This window comes from Syngnathus floridae, chromosome 5 (genome assembly GCF_059516105.1).
Source record: "Syngnathus floridae isolate MCC-2025c chromosome 5, RoL_Sflo_1.0, whole genome shotgun sequence".
NCBI lineage: Eukaryota > Metazoa > Chordata > Actinopteri > Syngnathiformes > Syngnathidae > Syngnathus > Syngnathus floridae.
In genome coordinates, this window is record NC_142417.1 from 11,805,380 (window position 1) to 11,822,721 (window position 17,342).

The window sequence follows — 17,342 nt, forward strand, 5'->3', positions numbered from 1 at the left end:
CGTTGCCCTCCAAGAACCCGCTACATTATGTAAGGACCACACGTTGGGCCCGACCCAGTGCAGTAGTTCTGTCTGTAGGTGTGACAATCTTGTGATGGCAGGCCATTGAGATGGTGGTGGGCATTTGGAGCCATGCTTGGAAGGTGACTCCTGGTGCCAGTGTTGGATTTCAAACTCAACCTACAAAGAGAGAAGCCATGCGCTGAAGCTGTCAGACCAGTGAGAGAGATAAGAGGGTGATGGAAAGGGCTTAAAAAGAAAACAGAGAAAGAAAGAAGCTCACACTTTATAAACCCCCCTGCTGTTACTATTCATGTTGAAAACTAATGTCTTTCATCAGAGAACCCAGTCGTCGTCACCATAAAAAAAAAAGACATTCCCCCTTTTTTGACTAGCAGGTAGTAGTTTGCAACATACTTACAGTAAATACTTGCAAGTACCCGCCAATGTACTGTGGTGCTGCAAGAATTTAATTGATTTTATTACACACTTGACTTTATCCAAATTTTTTTGCACGCAACAAAGGATTCTACAAAAACATACATCGGAAAGGGGCATTTAAATTGCACAGTAACCTTTTCCTGTTTTTCCATAATTTCTATAATGTGTCTCTGTTAGCTTTTGTTCGCATGTAGCAGAATAGAGTCATACAGTATTTGGCTGTAATAATTCAAGTGGGTCTCAAATGGATGAAGTGAATGCACCAGTGGGAAGAGATAAAGGATCAGGCACACAGATTAAATGCTAGAAGGATCACAATTGTCATTTTTCTTTCTTTTAAACCCTTAATTGGGAATTAATATCTGAACTTTCCCTTTCAGTTTCCACTCAGTGATGGTGTAATGCAGTATGCGCAATATTCAACTTTCCCTGCAGCCTGTGATTTAAATAATGCAAGTTTAGAAGCAGTTGTGACAAGTTACAACCATAAAAAAGTTGTTCCCGTGATACTCAATTATCCATCCCAAGCAGGAGGTAAACCTTCCCCTTAGATATACTGCATGTTTCAGGATGCAAGAATAGAGGGCCTCAATGTGTTTTGGCATTAAATGAATAAGCTACAAATAGGTGGCCTGCTGAACAATACATAAATGCATTTTTAGTTCTGATGTATGTATTTCACATTTGTCTTTCAAATACCGGTTTCGTGGACGTGATGATCTGTGGCATCTGAAAGAGTTCCCTCTTTTCCAGTGTGTCTAGACGGGCTAGTAGGGTGCATATTCGTCACATTGTCCATTTATAAACAGCAAAGAAAAATGAGACAGCGATATGGTAGTGTGACATATCGCTGCTGGTGACAGATTGGTTGACAACACTCTGCCACCTTTGTTGCCTGGCCTCCACTTTTCCCCAGGAGTTGCCGGCTCAGCTGGGCTAAACTTAACTCCGGGCCCAGCCTGAATTTTGGACGTTCATTACCACACCCTTCCTTGTCATTGCCGCCGCCTTCTTCCCAAACACATGCGCTTCTGTGCTCGCAGCCAAAGCAAAGAAGCAGCTGCCAACTTGCTGTTGCTGGCTAATGGGGAGTCTTGACACGTACAGAGCCAAAGAGAAGAACATGCCATGTCAAATGTAAGAGTGAATTCTAAATAGAGGCCGTCTATAAATATATTGGATCTACACCAACTAGGAGACCAGTGGCACCATCCAAAAATATACTGTATTGTTATTGAATGGGATTGCAAACTCTGACTGGGTGATGGTGTGGGTGTGAATATGGAGAGAGGGCATGTGGTTTCTTGTGAGCCATGCAAACAAGGTGAGCAGTTTTCTCAGAAGTATGAGTGAATAAAAAAACATTGCAACCTACCGCTTACGAAAAAAAAGAACCATGATTCTTTCACTTTTCAACAGGTATACTGGACACAGTTATACTTCAATAATTTTTATGCTGGAAAAAAAAAAGCTCTAGAAGACAGTGTGTTTACACATCCCAGAGTTGTTATCAGGAGATAGAGAGAAATTCATCCAAATGTGCTTACATATATCTCGGCTCCTCCACTAACATTCAACTGTTCAGTCGTTGAGTAACTGTAGAATGATGGATGTTTGGAGGTTTTTAAAAGGGATGAAGCAAAATAAAATTTGTCAGTCCAATTGTCCCCTATCACCCTCTGGGAGTTTCTAGTATGCTCGGTATTTCATCTGTGTTTTCAATCCCAAACCGTACACTTCCATCACTCCTACATTGTACTTTGGCAGTCTCAAATATACTGCTCGTGTAGCCTTCATACTTAACCTTTACGGTAACCGTGACAACTGGAAAAAGTTCAACATATGTACAGATGACGAGCCTTCATCTTTCACACTGACCTGAAAACACTTTAGCGTGCATATGCCAGTCCTGTACTTGTAAAGAAATACTACACACATGCGCGCCAGCTGCATGTCCTCCTGCTGTGATATGTGTGACATTTCAATGAAGACTTTGGTAAGTAATGTGCCTTCACTGGCTGCAGAAGCGCTGCAGTAAATCTTTCCTAGAGATGCACAAATGCTATTACAGCACTGTCTTCCGCCATTATTGCTTTGTTGGTGACACTTATTATGCACGAACTGAATCAGTGAGATGAATGATGATGTTCACTTGGTAAATGACCAAATGATTGAAAAAAGTCCTCTGACTATATTTTCTTTAAATCTCTTGTTAAAATAATTTGATGCTCAATAGCTAAATGTCAAAAACCCTCAACAATTTGAAATGATTCTCAGGTGTCTTAATAACAAGATGACTGTGGTACACTTTTGTTCAAATACCCCAAAGTTAAAGAATTAATTTAGACATAGGGGTGGATTTACTAAGATCCCAAACATTTGGCACAACGGCGTGTTCACTCACTCTAAGCGATTGCGACAACAGCAGGTGTAAAAGTGGTGGAGACAAGAGGGTATTGTGCTTCACGTTTTTGTGTTTTTTTTCCACAATTGAACATTTACGAGTAAGCTCACAATGTAGCTCAGCAATGGAATTTGGAAGTTTTAGTGCAAGTAGCTCAGAAACATATCACTGAATTATTGAAATATCTATTGCTATTCACTATGATGATTTTAGGAAAGCTCAAAACCGCATAAAATTTAAACATTTCTGGATTATTATTTTATTGCGGGCACTGGTTAGCACGTCCGCCTCACAGTTCAGAGGATGCAGGTCCGATTCTACCTCCTGGAGTTTGCATGTTCTCCCCGTGCCTGCGTGGGTTATCTCCGGCCACTCCTGTTTCCTCCCACGTTCCAAAAACATGTATGGTAGGCCGATTGAGCACTCCAAATTGCCCATAGGTGTGAGTGCCAGTGTGGTTGGTTGTTTGTGTCTGTGTGCCCTGGCAACTGGTTCAGGGTGTTCCCTGTCTACTGCCTGATGACTGTTGGGATAGGCTCCAACGATCCCTGTGGGGACAAGCGATATGGATATTTTGTTGCGTTGATTCTGAATCTACACTCATTTTGTCATTTAATAATAATAAAAATAATAATAATAATAGAAACTTGACCTGCTAAAAAAAAAAAGTGTTTATTTTACTGAGTGTTAAAAATATGTTTCGGGATGCATAAAGCCATTCTGATTAAAATTTGGAGTTTATTTAGTATAATGACTAATGAGTGATGTAAAAAGTCCCATGGTATAGTACATTATTTTGTACTCTCTGGGGGTGGAGAGTAACATTACACTTAAATTTTGACTCAGCTCTTGTTTTAGATTTTATTAGATTATGCAGGCAAATGAAATATTCCCACTCACGTCCCGTAATCCCATTTCCACGCGTTTTAGTGTTAACATCGGCGCCTAATATTCCCTCCTGCAGATTTAAGTAGTCATGTCATTTCTTTTCTATGAATATGAGACGCTTTTATATTTAAAAAACATTGACTGAGCTCCCAGTGAGAACACCCTCGGCTTCCTCTGTCAACAAGGTTTGTCCGGTTCAACCATGAGAACGGACATCCGCTGGACGAGTCAGGCGGTGGTCATGGAGGGGCTCGATTACTCGACTTGCACTAAGAAGAAGAAGCTGGGCTACCTGGAAGCTTCTGTGATGTTATTCCCCTCTAGTGGGTGTCTGAGAACTGGAGAGCGATTGAGAAAACAGGCAGCTGTGCAAACATCGATTCCAGCAGGTTCGAAACAGATGTTGAAGGCTCGATTGTGCATGAGCAATGAGAGCCACAGAAGGAGACTTTATCTTTGCTACCTGATGCTCACTAGCTGATTAAATAGTCTCTCAGAGTAAAATGCTAATTTAATATAGGAATTGGGAGAATCTCAGATTGTTCCTTGTTGGGTATTTTAATTCCTCAAGAAGATGATCGACCTTACAAGCAAAGGTTACATTCTACAGCATATTTTTAAAGTGAACAGGATGAGCCCAGGTGCAATCAAATATCCATGCAGTCAGAAAAAAATTGGGGCATTTTCCTTTTACTGATTGCCAGATTAACTGTGACCACCACGGTGAACGTTTTTCCTTTAATCATTCCCACGCATGTTCCTGGGATTGAGAAAATTACTGTCATAAGTGGTACACAGAAATATTTTGTCCTCATGTTAAAGTAAACACAGGGGAAACTCACCCTCGTTTGCTTTTCCAGTCAGAAAGCAAATACAGCAACCTGTCCGTGATGAAATCATGGTGAAATTGTAAATGATATTTTTAACGGAACAAAGGATTTTTGTTATTATTGTGAATCGACATGAAAACCAAAATAGTCAGAGGAGCGTCACATCCTCTCTTCCTGCATTTTCCTTTTTTGTTTCAAGCCTCTCATTTCCTCATGGCCATTAATTAGCGCACGCTTATAGGAACCATATGACCTAACAGATTTGAGGCATGCTTTAGTGTCTCCATTGGGGTTCTCGAGCAGAAACAAGAAAGCATTCCTCTGCCCCTGGGCCAAAACTGACAGGGCTTGAAGAGTGGCAGGACAGCTGGGCTCTGCCTTGTGGACGCACGTTCACAAACAGCAGCTCACCATCCTTTGTCTTCTTTTTTTTCCCAGGCACAGAATGTGATGTCCCACTCACACAGGCTAATCGTTTGACAATATTCAGTATCTTTATCTAAAATAGTTTCTCCAAACTTTTTCAGATGTTATACCGTACCTTGTCTCACCTTACTCGTTCCCCTGCTGTCAACTCCTTCCAGACATTCTGGGGTTCCATCTCAAGTTCTGCACTTCAAGGAGATTTGCCTGATTAGTGTCACAGAGCCTGCTGGATGACATGCCTGACATTTTCTTCCCCTTCATCCCCCGTGCAGCTCAACCCTTGTGGTCTTCCATCATATACTGTACATATACAGGATTTGTCACGCATGGCTTGTCCTATTTTGGCTCTGACAAGGAGCAATACAAATGCAGCTCCTCAAAGACTAGCGATATTATGTTCACGACTCGACTCGTAAACAACCCCACTGCCTTTTATTCTGCGACTGCACTTGCGCTTTGATTTTACCGATGTTATGCTTACCTGTCAGGCACATCACAGACGTAATAATGCAAATGATAGTCTTGATTATGTAGAATTTTTACTGTATTCGGTCATTCCCCATTAACAAAGCTAACTGATTATCAAACACAGGAAAAAGAAAATCTTTGAGGAAATTATTTCATTTTTCTACTGTCAACCAACCACATTTATTAACAATGGTAGACTCCCATCATCATGAACAAGGAAGCAGCCTTCTAACTACCAAACTGCAGCTAAAAAAAAACAAAAATCCCCAAAAATTTCTCTTTATATTAGGGGAATTTATTTGTATTTTTAGTGACTATATGAGTCAATAATGTAAAACGTTAATGGCAAGCCCTGCGGAAAGCTGTTGAAATGTCTGGTGCTTTTGTTTGACAGTTCAAACTTGGCGGTGGTCTGCACGCTCCACTCTTTACTGCACTTAGTTACCCATACCACGAATGAAGCTCTTTTCTTTTCCTAATAAGATAATTTCTTGGCACAGGCTGAATGTGGTTACACTTTCGTATAGGCCACCTTTGGGGCCCAGCTTTTGGTATTTGAAAATACCACAAACCATGGGAATTAACTTTAAATGATTGAGCCAGTAACATTTGATTTGGTTTATAAACTATTACAGACAGTTCTTTTTCTTACTTTTTGGTGCAGTGTGAATCAATTTACAACCTTCCATATGTTCTTGATTAAGGTTAATTGAAGTTCAAACTGTGTGTTTGACACAAATTTAAGATTTATATTAATTCTCTCACCTTCTCTGCTTTTAGCTTTGCTGGTGTTTTGTTGGTAGTGGATGTTACTATAATGATGACTTCATTCACCTTGTGAAGCTATGAATATCATCCACTATCATGCTATTGAAATAAAGGTGAGTGTTAACAACCAGGGCAGCTTGGTCCTTAAATTTAGCCAAAGTAAGTTCACCACCCCCACCAGCAGCACCACCAGGCATGCTCCAAAAGTCTTTGTGGTGGATTTAGAATTTTGCTTCCAAAAAGATTATACACGATTGAAGATCACTGCATAGAACTGGTACAAAGAACAAAGATAGAGAACTATGTAGAGCTCAGTTGCACTGTTTTAGGGAATTGCTAAAACAGTGCCTACACTTTGGTTTGGCCTGAGTCCCCCCCCGCAACATTGTCTGTATCAGTGGCTATCTGGAGAAGTTGCAGGTTACTTAGTTTTAATTACTTGGCCCAATTCCAACACAGCATGCAGTTTTCTAGCTAGGATGCCACAAATTACAAATTCCTTCTCCGGTTTCTCCTGCCTGCGGTTTATCTCCACTGTCGAGGAGGGTGCCAATTTTCTCCACTGCAGTTTGGATACAAATGATAGCTTTCTGAAAGTCTCTTACAATATTGTTAGTTTGTGGGGCACAGGGGCAATCCAAATTACACATGAATGTGCTTACAGGATCACGATCAGTGTTTATCTGAAAATTTCTGAAATAGAGAGCAATGGGCAAGCAGAGATAACATGGAATTTCACACTATATCAAGACAGATTTATTAAACGCTGTTATGTCAGCATAATTTAGGCAGCTACCACAGTACATCCAATTTGCACTAGCTGCAGAGAGCTTAATCAGAGGAACAAGTCAAAGGAAAGCCCAATCCCCCAACTCTTCCTTTCTGTGCAGTGCTCACATTGAATGTCGGCATCCTCACATTGAACAAATATCTAGACTAGTCTGTTCCTGCTTTGTTTCCTATCCCTCCCCGTGTGAACCTTCACTGACTCTGATGTCCTTGTCATTGTCTTTGGTGCTTAAACCCTGTAGCGAGCACAATAAACACCTCACGGATGGGCCCAAACATTGAGGAGGTTGTGCTTCCTGTCAGAATGAGGCATTGTAAAGAAAGACCAGACAGGAAAGGTGACTGAAAACTTAAGTAGAGGAGACAGAAGGAATGTAAAGGATGAAAACTGAGATAAAAGGCATCAAAAGCCAAAGGCCTGATTATCAGATGTCTCTTGGTGATTCTCCTGGGGTGGGGGGTGTGATGAATATTTTTTTTTTTTCCCCTTCCCTGATCTGCTTAAAAAATCTTGGGCTCACAAAATACTGTATAGTTACCACATTAGCTAACAATTAGCCTGCCTGCTACTATTTATATTTCCTCTCCAACTCTTCTTTTTAGCCGTCTGGAAGGCCTGAGGCACCATGCTGTGTCCTCACATGGCTGTCTTGGTATTATGGCAGACATCTGTCATAGTAGACTCAAAATTGTCATTGGAGACATCTTTAATGATGACGTGTGCTGTGCTGTTATCTCTAGTCCACCGCACACTACTGTATACTCCAGACAATACAAAATTCACACAAGTTGCAATGCAGTGGTATTTGCCATAGTTTATGTGTTGATGCCTCGTCATATTTTACAGTGTGGTATGATGTGATGCAATGTAAAAGATAAGCTGTTGCGCTATTATATAAACAGTTATTCAGTGTTTAGAGTGTACTTTTATATGGCCTAACATATTTAACCATGGGGAGGTGTCTATAGCAGTCTGTAGTCTACTTGCAAAAAACTTAAATACTGTTTTCTGTCATTCAACCATGACGAATGTTGAAGATGTCCTCACAAATTCACCTACCTGACATCTTTGCATTCTTTTTACGACACGTTTATTTATAGACGGATAAGGATCACTGTGATCACAGCACATGCTTTTCAGGATTTACGATGCTATGTCTATGCAGGACTGTATGTTGCCTCCCTTTCGTCGCAGAAATTTGGCTGTACGCATCCATAAGATTCCCTGGCTAAGCCAGCAAAGCAGGGAAACCCCAGCACCGAAATAAAGCAGTCAGCAGTCTGAGGTCAGGCAAGCTCATATCAGCTCTTCGGTTCCTGCCAAGAGATGAGGTCCAGGGGAATGACAGGCCTGGTGTGGAGGGAGCTCATTTCAGTATCGTAGAAACCAATGCGCATGTGTGTGCATATGTGCATGTGTGCACGTGAGCGTGTGTGCGTTTGAATGGCAGCAAGTCAGTTCCAGCTGTTGGGCTCTTCATAGGCTATTAGCTCTAATCAGCTCTCTGAGCACTGTGGGTGTTCCAAGATACTTCCACACACTAGCACTCCACAGGATATCACACGACAAAAGGTTTTACCTTGAACAGCAAGCAATATTAATATGTATTAACTTCCTGTGGTAGAGGAAATGGAGTTTCGTGTGTGCGTGTGTGTGTGTGTGTGTGTGTGTGTGTGTGTTTGCAGTTGTTTGCAGCCTGGTCTGAGCAGTCTATCCAGTCTTAAGCTCTTGCTGTGTTCAAGCTTCAGCATGTGTTGCACACATGTTCCCAGGCTTGTGAATCAGTCTTTGTGTGGAGTTGCATCTTTTACAGCAGTTAGTGTATTTCCTCCTATTACAAACCCGCCTGAATGAAAGCATTTTGAGCACTTTATGAGTCCATATGTACGCTAACAAAGCTTTTATAAGAAAACAGGTTGGGACTCCTCACATATGCACACATGTGCACGCACACACGAACACACACACACACACACACACACACAACACACAAAGGGCACGCATGCATGTATGCACACACGTGCAAAGGCACACACAGATCCCGGCTCTGATCCCCTACCAACTTGGACAGTGAATGATCCCTGTGGGCCGTTGGGTGATTGTATTGTAAGCTGGCCATGACACTTCTCTTTCCCTCTGTGTGTGGACCCATCCAGCCTGTTGAGGCTTCCCCAACAGACATGAACCACTGCTGCGATGCAACAGCTGCCCAGAAAAGATGGAGATGAGGAATTCCACTTCCACTCCAGAAAATCAAGAGGGAGATGTGTACATTATAAAATGAGAAAAAAATATCGAATGATCATGTTGATTCTGTGTTTAATACCACCACAGTTTTTTGTTGTCTTTTTCTTAAAGCACCCAAAATCAAAAATCTTTCTACGGCACCACGATAACATAATGAGTCGCTGACCCTCAAGAATTATGATAGCCTTGTGAGTGGATTTGTCCTGAAACGGGTCAAAGTAAATGACAAATATCTTTAACCGACATGGTGGCAATCTTTGGGGAGGTCAACGCTCCCATCACAGACAATGTATAAACATTGAAATGACTGGTAAGGATCAAGTCCTCTTCTCAAGTTTGAGAGAAGTCAAGAATAGTACAGAGAAAGCAGGTGTAGTTTTAGATAATAAGTTATAGTAATGATTAAGAATGGGCAAGTACTGATGCTCGGTATATCAGGAAATATTGGCCTTTTTTTAAGGTATCTAGTGCTCGTGGATGCGGCCAATACCAGTCACCGATACGTAAGGTGATTTTAAAAAATAAAATAAAAATACATCAAGTACTCCTCGGCAGTAGTTGGCACTATACTGCGGCAGATTGACACATCGGTGGGTGAGTCATCAGCTGCAATAGAACAAAAGGGCTTTGTTCGCTATTTTTTTCTCATTGCAGTTAATGAAATTTTATACGTGAAAGGTTGAGGGTTATTGGTACTCTGTATCAATGAGAACACAGAGTGATTACTCGTCTGAAAAACAGTAGTATCAAACATCCATTGTGATAATAGCATAATTCACATATAGTGTAGCAAAGAGACTGCATTATAATGCTTGAGTGTACTTTTTGCAGCGAAATTGATTTCATTTTTTAAAAAATCTATTGATGCCATCAATTTAGGCTTGGCATTAATTTTTTTCTTTGCTCACCAGCCACTGTGGCTAATTCTACTCCAGACACCCTGTATTTTCAAGAGCCAGAATTTTTGGGATAATTAATAGTGGTACTACTTCTTAATTTCACCAACCAATCAATGGACCACATTTATAGAGAGTAATCCATACAAATGGTGGATAAAGGTTGATCTGTTGCACCCGCCAAAATGGCTAAAGTTGAGGTGTGACCTTTCGCGGCTAAAATTTATCTGCACTGCGTGGGTGTTAATGTCATGCCCTGCTGTCGCCCTGAAGTCATATGCACAGTTGATCGAGAAATTGGACAAGCACACAATAAAGAAGAGGAAGTGCAGTGCAGTCAGTCTTGCCCAAGGCATGTTAAGGGGTTGAGGCCTTGCTCAAAAACAAACTAGAATTTCTCCACCCACAGCTCCCAATTTCCATGCTTGGTCTACAATGTAGAGGTAGTCCTTTTTCAAGTAAGTGCACTGGTTAGACTGTTAATCGGCAGCTGGCTGCCTTCAGCAGCAAACAACGTCCACAACTTGAGAGCCTCGTCTCACATCGCCGACTTCTCTTCACATAAACATGCTGTTCCCGCTGACTCACCCTAAGCTCCCCTCACACACATCTACACACTCTCACAAATAAACATAGACACAAGTCATGCGCACACAGACACTTGGCCAGGGTGCAGCTCAGCACATTCTTGCGGGGCATGTTGACACCCCGACAGGCAGGATCTATGAGGACTTTCTGGCGAGGGGAGCATTTGGTTATTCCAACAAATAGTCCATCGCTCACAGCCATAGAGCAAACAAAGAATCAGACAAGTTTGTCTGTGGCACCACAGGCAACATTGGTGGCTCTCAACACGTGTGATTATTTCTCTGAATCAGAACTCTTCATTTCATATTAAGTCATAAAATTCTCTTCAGACAGACAAAATCAGCCCAAAGATGTCATACAAATGACAACATCAATTCCAGCTAATCAAAGGCAACTGTTAAATGCAACACATTTTAGGATTATCATTGGGGTGTGCAGTATTGGAATGCACTCATTATGCAGAAATGTTAATAACAGGGTGTAAATAAAAATGCTTCCAGAAAAGAGACTCAAAGTACGTGTCTACCCAAATACAGAACCAACTTAGTGTCGCTGATATCCATACTGGCACGGATACTTTAGAATTATAAAGGTAGCTGCATCGAATTGCCAATTACCCTTTTTGTGACATTTTCCTTTCAATTATTGAATTGCTATGACATAACCAGATTGTTGGATGATATAAAATTCTACCTTTTCCTCACACCATGTCAATGTCTGGATCTTTTTTCTTAAATAAAGTGCACAAAATGATAAGCAGAAAACAAGTCGTTTTTTCCAGGTATCGTTGAATAACCACAAGACAAAAATGTATTCCTTCAACTTTTCTGCATTTTATTTCTGCTTAAAAAGATCAAGTTTTTCAATATGATCGGTTCACAGCAAATCCAAAAATGATAGAAAACGATTTTTCCAAATTGCCCATCTGTAACAGAGGGATTTGTGTCCTTAGTATCAAAAATGATATCACCTGTGACAGTCGCTGGTTTAGGCAGGAAAAAAGTTCCAAATTGAATCTGCTTGACTGCTTTCACTACACCTTTTGTCCTAACATGCAATGTGCCAATTATCTTGTGCTCTTTTCTGCTATCATAAATAGACTTTCGTATGCCCGAGGCTCCCTTTCAGGCTTTTTTAATGATCATAGGATGTCTATTCAAATGTGGGGCACAGGACTGCTAATGCTAAACACATGCGCGGTGAGCTGTACAGTGAAGACAGCTCGTCTTTTAAGTGATAATTATGTGAATGCGCCTCTGCTTCTCGCAACATGTGCCTTACATGTGAGTGAGCCTGCACGACAAGTGTAAAACGTTGGAACACTTTCAAAGCCACAAGTACGTGTGTTTTATTTCTTGGGAATTAAGGGAATTGCGCCGAACTTCATTTATTTCATCCTTATTATTGACAGTTTTCCTCCACATCGTGTGTGTCTGTGTGTGTGCGTGTGTGTGTGCGTAGCCCACTTGTTCTTGGCACACTGAGCACTGGCTGGAACATGACTCAGACGCCACTGGAGCAGGGTGCGTCACCCCTTGCCAACTGCACATATTTTCAAAGTCAAGATTTGCAAAGGCTCATCAGTTGTCCTTGTTTGTAAGATGATGGTAATAATAAAAAAAAAAAAAGTGCTGGAGCACTACTGGCAATGTTTAAATCATTGTATTATTTTGCTTCAAGTAAATGAAAAGGAGAGAGCTGAAAAGGCCATTGGGCTGATTCTCGGCCTAGGTTCTGCCGAATTCTCCACTTCCTACGCAGTTTTCCTGCCTTTGAAGCCGGCGGCCTTTCTTTGCAGCAGCTAGACAGGATGTCCCACATCCTGTAAGAGACAAGAAGGCGTGCATTCTGCGCAGTTCCATGGGTGACTTGCAGTCCAGGTAACAAATTCAAGTCCTGGAGGGCAGATCTGGCATGTCGCATTAATTTTAAAGGGGGAGTTTACTCTTAATGATTTTTAGCCCAAAAATATTGTACATACTACATGTAAGCAACAATAATAAAAATGGTTTGGGTAAAGTACTGAATCCAAATGTCCTAGAAGCATTGTACATTAACTTCCTGATGTAGGAAAGATCTACAGCAGGGCTGTCAAACAAATTTTTATTGCGGGCCGTATCGTAGTCATTGTTTTTTTCGGAGGGCCATTATGATTGTCAGCATCTTCCTTATACAGTATAGGCTACACAACAAACTGATGAATTACTAGTTTTGGAATCAGAGACGAGTAAAAATTGTTCAAATATTTTAAAAAGATGAATGGTAATAAAAATTGGGAAAAAAAACGATTTGTAGTTTTAGTATTGACACATGAAGTGGATGCACAATTTGTCTTTGTGGGCCACATAAAATGATGTGGTGGGCTGTATCTGACCCCCGGGCTTTGTGTTTGAAACCTATGATCTATAGAAAGAGCCACGGATGCGATTAGTTTGACACTTCAATGTACAGTAAGAAGATTTACTAATAGACAGTCTTGAAGCTTGTTAATTATCAATATCAAGAAGACTTGTACTGGTGCACCTTAAATCTGCAAGGATCTTAACAGCTGTCACCAGTTTGTTTCATTGAATACAGGTCACACCTTCTTCTTCATTTGGAAAGCTGCTTTTGATGGCCATGATCATAAGCAGTTATGAATATGGAGATCATTTTTCCCCAAGGCACAACATATGAGAATAGCATTATAGATTCACTTGTTATTTCTAGACACTAGGAGATGCTAATATACAGTAATATTTGTTTGACTCAGGTTTCATGATTGCAATGATGAGCTGGATGGTTTCAAATATGTAACAAGAGACTATTTTTAATGGGGTTATGCATTTAGATTTTACTAGCAAATTTGATATGGGCCCACCATGCTCATTCTTCACTTCCATCAACCCAAGCTACTATATCCTCTTACTACGCCCTACACTGGGCTCTATGTTCCCATCCGTCTGCAGCATGACGTTAAAAGGAGCAAACTTGAGAGCTCAACTCATGCCAAACCCTGTTTTTTGCCCAACTGTCGCTTGTTTTTGGACATGCAGGCATGCCACTTTGCCAGACTATTGCTTTTCAGCGTAATGAAAACAGGCACACATCCAAAATGCTTGGCTCCCATTCAGAGAGTAAGAGTGACAGTGACTGTTGTGCTCTCTAATAGTTCCACAGCTGTGGCCAAAACTTGCTCTGTATTCAGCAGCAGGAGTCCCACCTCTGGCAGCACAAATCAGATTTGCTGCCCAGTAAGCACTCAACTTTGGGACCTTGTCTCTGCCAAATATACAGCTTTAATTTAGACTATCAAGGTAGCAAGCAGTAATATAGAAAGCAGTTTTGGTTCTGCAGCACTGTAACCAGATGCCCAAGGTTCATAAAGGAAGAAATTAAACTGGAGCAATTATGGAGCTAAAGTCCTGAGCAATAATATCTGTTGCAATATGTTGATGGTGGAGAACCCCAGCTCAGGGCTCACTCAGTGCGTGTACAGTAGAGAAGTGACAAGAGCCCCCTTGTGGCGGTGGTCTACTTGTGATTAAGTAGAGCTACCTGGTACTCATGAAAAGGAGTTGTTAGTCAAATATGACTGTGGGATTAAAAAATTCTGCCACTCGAGAACCAACAGTTTCAACAAGCCTGAGAGGCTCCTGAGATTTAATGGGTACATGTTGGAAAAGCCTTCAATCAGTAAATCTCTTCTACCTGTGCAGTTGGAGCAACACAAAGAATGCGTCCTTATTACCTGCTCTCTTATGAGATGGAACAATTGGAATTTATTCAATACTGTAACTGTCTGATCAAACTGAAATGATGCCAAGAAAGAGTTTTTCACAAAGTTGATGGGAATTGGCAAAGAAAGTTAAACACCTGAGGGGATTACAGGAAACCGAGCAAAGTTTTGCAAACAGTTTGCTTGCCAAGCTGAGGTTGCGGTGCCGATGTGTCGGAGAACACGCTGAGCAAGCGGGGATGGGTGCGTGGATCCAGTGATCCTCTTCTTGGCACTTGTCACTGCATGCCCCAGGGAAAAATATGACTGGAACAGCTGGGTGACTAATAAAGTAGGATTTGGACATGTGTGTTGTTTTTGGAGGCCAGTGTTATATGTAAAGTCTTTTAGGTATGCAGATCATATGGTTTGTTTTATGAAGGGCTGAAATTATGTTCATCATAACTGAACTTCAAAAGACAAATTCTCCTTCACTTGCCATAAATGTTATGTCCTGCCAATAAAAACAGAACGCCTTTCAAAAAAGGACAGGGTGGTAGAAAAAAAACCTTATTTCACAACAAAGGTGGTTAACTTCATCTGTGGTGGAGAGTCATCTATCACTGTGATTCTCAATAATTTCCAACAGGAAAGTATTTCCTTTCAAAAACATTTCAGTAAACTGCCCCTCCCATCAGGCTACTTCTCCCCAGTATTTGAATTAGCATCCTTTTATTAGTTTTTTTATTTAGCCAGACAATCTAAAGTACAACTCATAGAAAGCTTAATATTATGAGATTTAAAAATATGTTAAGCACCATAATTTTCAAGCCATTGGTTCTGTTAAAGCTCCGTAGCGATTGCAGGGACATGAGGGAATCTTGTCACCACATACAACTTCAAAAATATTTTCCACCAAAAATCATCGACTTTGACAAAACGATTTTACTATAGTTCCCCAGAATTTCAAATGATTGAGGCATATTATCCCAACATGTTAAACTTGGCATATATTATATTATTATCATTATTATTATTATATCAACATTTCTATTTATGCCCTCACTCTAAGGGTGTGGGTGAACTGGAGCCTATTCCAGCTAACTTTCGGTAATAGGCAGCCTTGACTGTTTCCCGGCCAATTGCAGGGAACATTAACCTGGATTTCTTTTTTTTAAGAAAACAAAACCCTTTTTTTCTTTTTTCTTTTACTTCGTAAGACAGTAACATAATGCATCATTGACTCCTGGCAGGACCCCATTTGGAATACATGTGTATCCATCATAAAGGTAGACCAAAAAAAAAAAAAAAAAAAAAGACTACATTTCAACTGCAAACCGAAGCATATTAATATCTGGAATGTGCAATGAATCAAAGAGTACAGAGAAAGGTGACAAGGGGCCATTTGCTGCTCTGGCTTATAGTCTCAAGAAAGTGGCCGCAGTGCCCGAATGCCAAACGGTGCTCAAAGTGGATCGGTGCTCAATCACACAGTACGACATCATAAGTGCACCTGTGCAAACATTCAGAAGGAGGGGCATCAGAGGCATCTCCCACTTTGAGTAAGCTGTGTTTTGCCCAAAATAATTCTCTGTATCTTATTTTTTCATCTGATTGATGCATTAGTTGTGGCGACAAGTCAGAATAAAATCTATAGTAGCTGCTCTATGTGTACAAAAAAAAAGAGCACATTGTCAAATCTGTCGATTGAGGGATGTAGTCCAGTCTCAGGAAACTACTGTCTGACTCAGATGAACTTCTTCTAATTACGACTGCCAAGACCACAGTAATTTATTTTATAGCCTTATTTGCATGCTCAGGTTTTCGTTGTATTTTATGCTTGACAGCCTATATGGTTCCTGTGACTCACCTCACCAAAAAAAAAAAAACCCCGTGTGACTGACGCCAAAGCGCTATGGTACGAGTGTTTGTATGTTTAGGCGTGTCGAGAAGGACCAGAGTGTTATTTTATGTCAAAGGTCTCCTCATTGACGGCTCCAAAACACTTTTCAGAGCCAAACATTTCTTTTACAGCTTACTGTATTGGAGAGGGAAGGCATATAGTACAATATATTACTATTTTATTCTAGATAAAAAATAAGAGAGAAACCTGGAGCGTCATTTGTACCTTTTAAGCTGGGACGGGACCAAATAAGCAAAATTGCTTCAACCCGTTTCCCTATTCGACAAGTCATGTAAAACATAAGGTGAAATGAAGCTGTAAAATTGTACTGTCTATGTACTTGCTAAAATAAACAAATCAAATTAAAAAAAAACTGAATGAGTGAACTAATAATGATCATGGAAAAGTAAAATGAGAACTTAAGTCATGCATCCCAGATGTCAACTCTAACCTTAATCCAAATTCATTGCGAAAAAAAAAATAAGTAAATTTAAGACTAAGCGTAAATGATGAAGACCATGCAAGTGCCGCCTTTGAGTCTGGAGATTCTGGTTAGGGTCAAATTGGGGGACAGTCACTTTCATGTCACTGGAGTCTCTCAACAATGTCGTTCTAAATTGATCCCGATATAGCTAGGAGGGAACTGCTTGTGTTTCACACCGATTGCTTAACCTTGTTTAACCTTTATTTTCCTAGGCTGACTTTATTCTCTACCTATCTATTTATATCGATCAATCCATCTCAGAAAATGGACATGCAAAAATGTGCAAGGCATCATGTGTCCAAAGGGTAAAAGGGGAGGAAATATTAAGTTACTCTTTCTAGTTTATAGAGAAGGCAATAAGTTTTTCTCTGTATGTCAACATCTATACAAGATTATTCAAATTGTCAATTTGAAGGTGAAAGTAGAAGCCCCACAATATTTGTTGCTCTTTTTTAATGTAAAGAAATTACTTTGAATTGTAAAATTTAACAGCTTTGTTTCCCATTTGCACT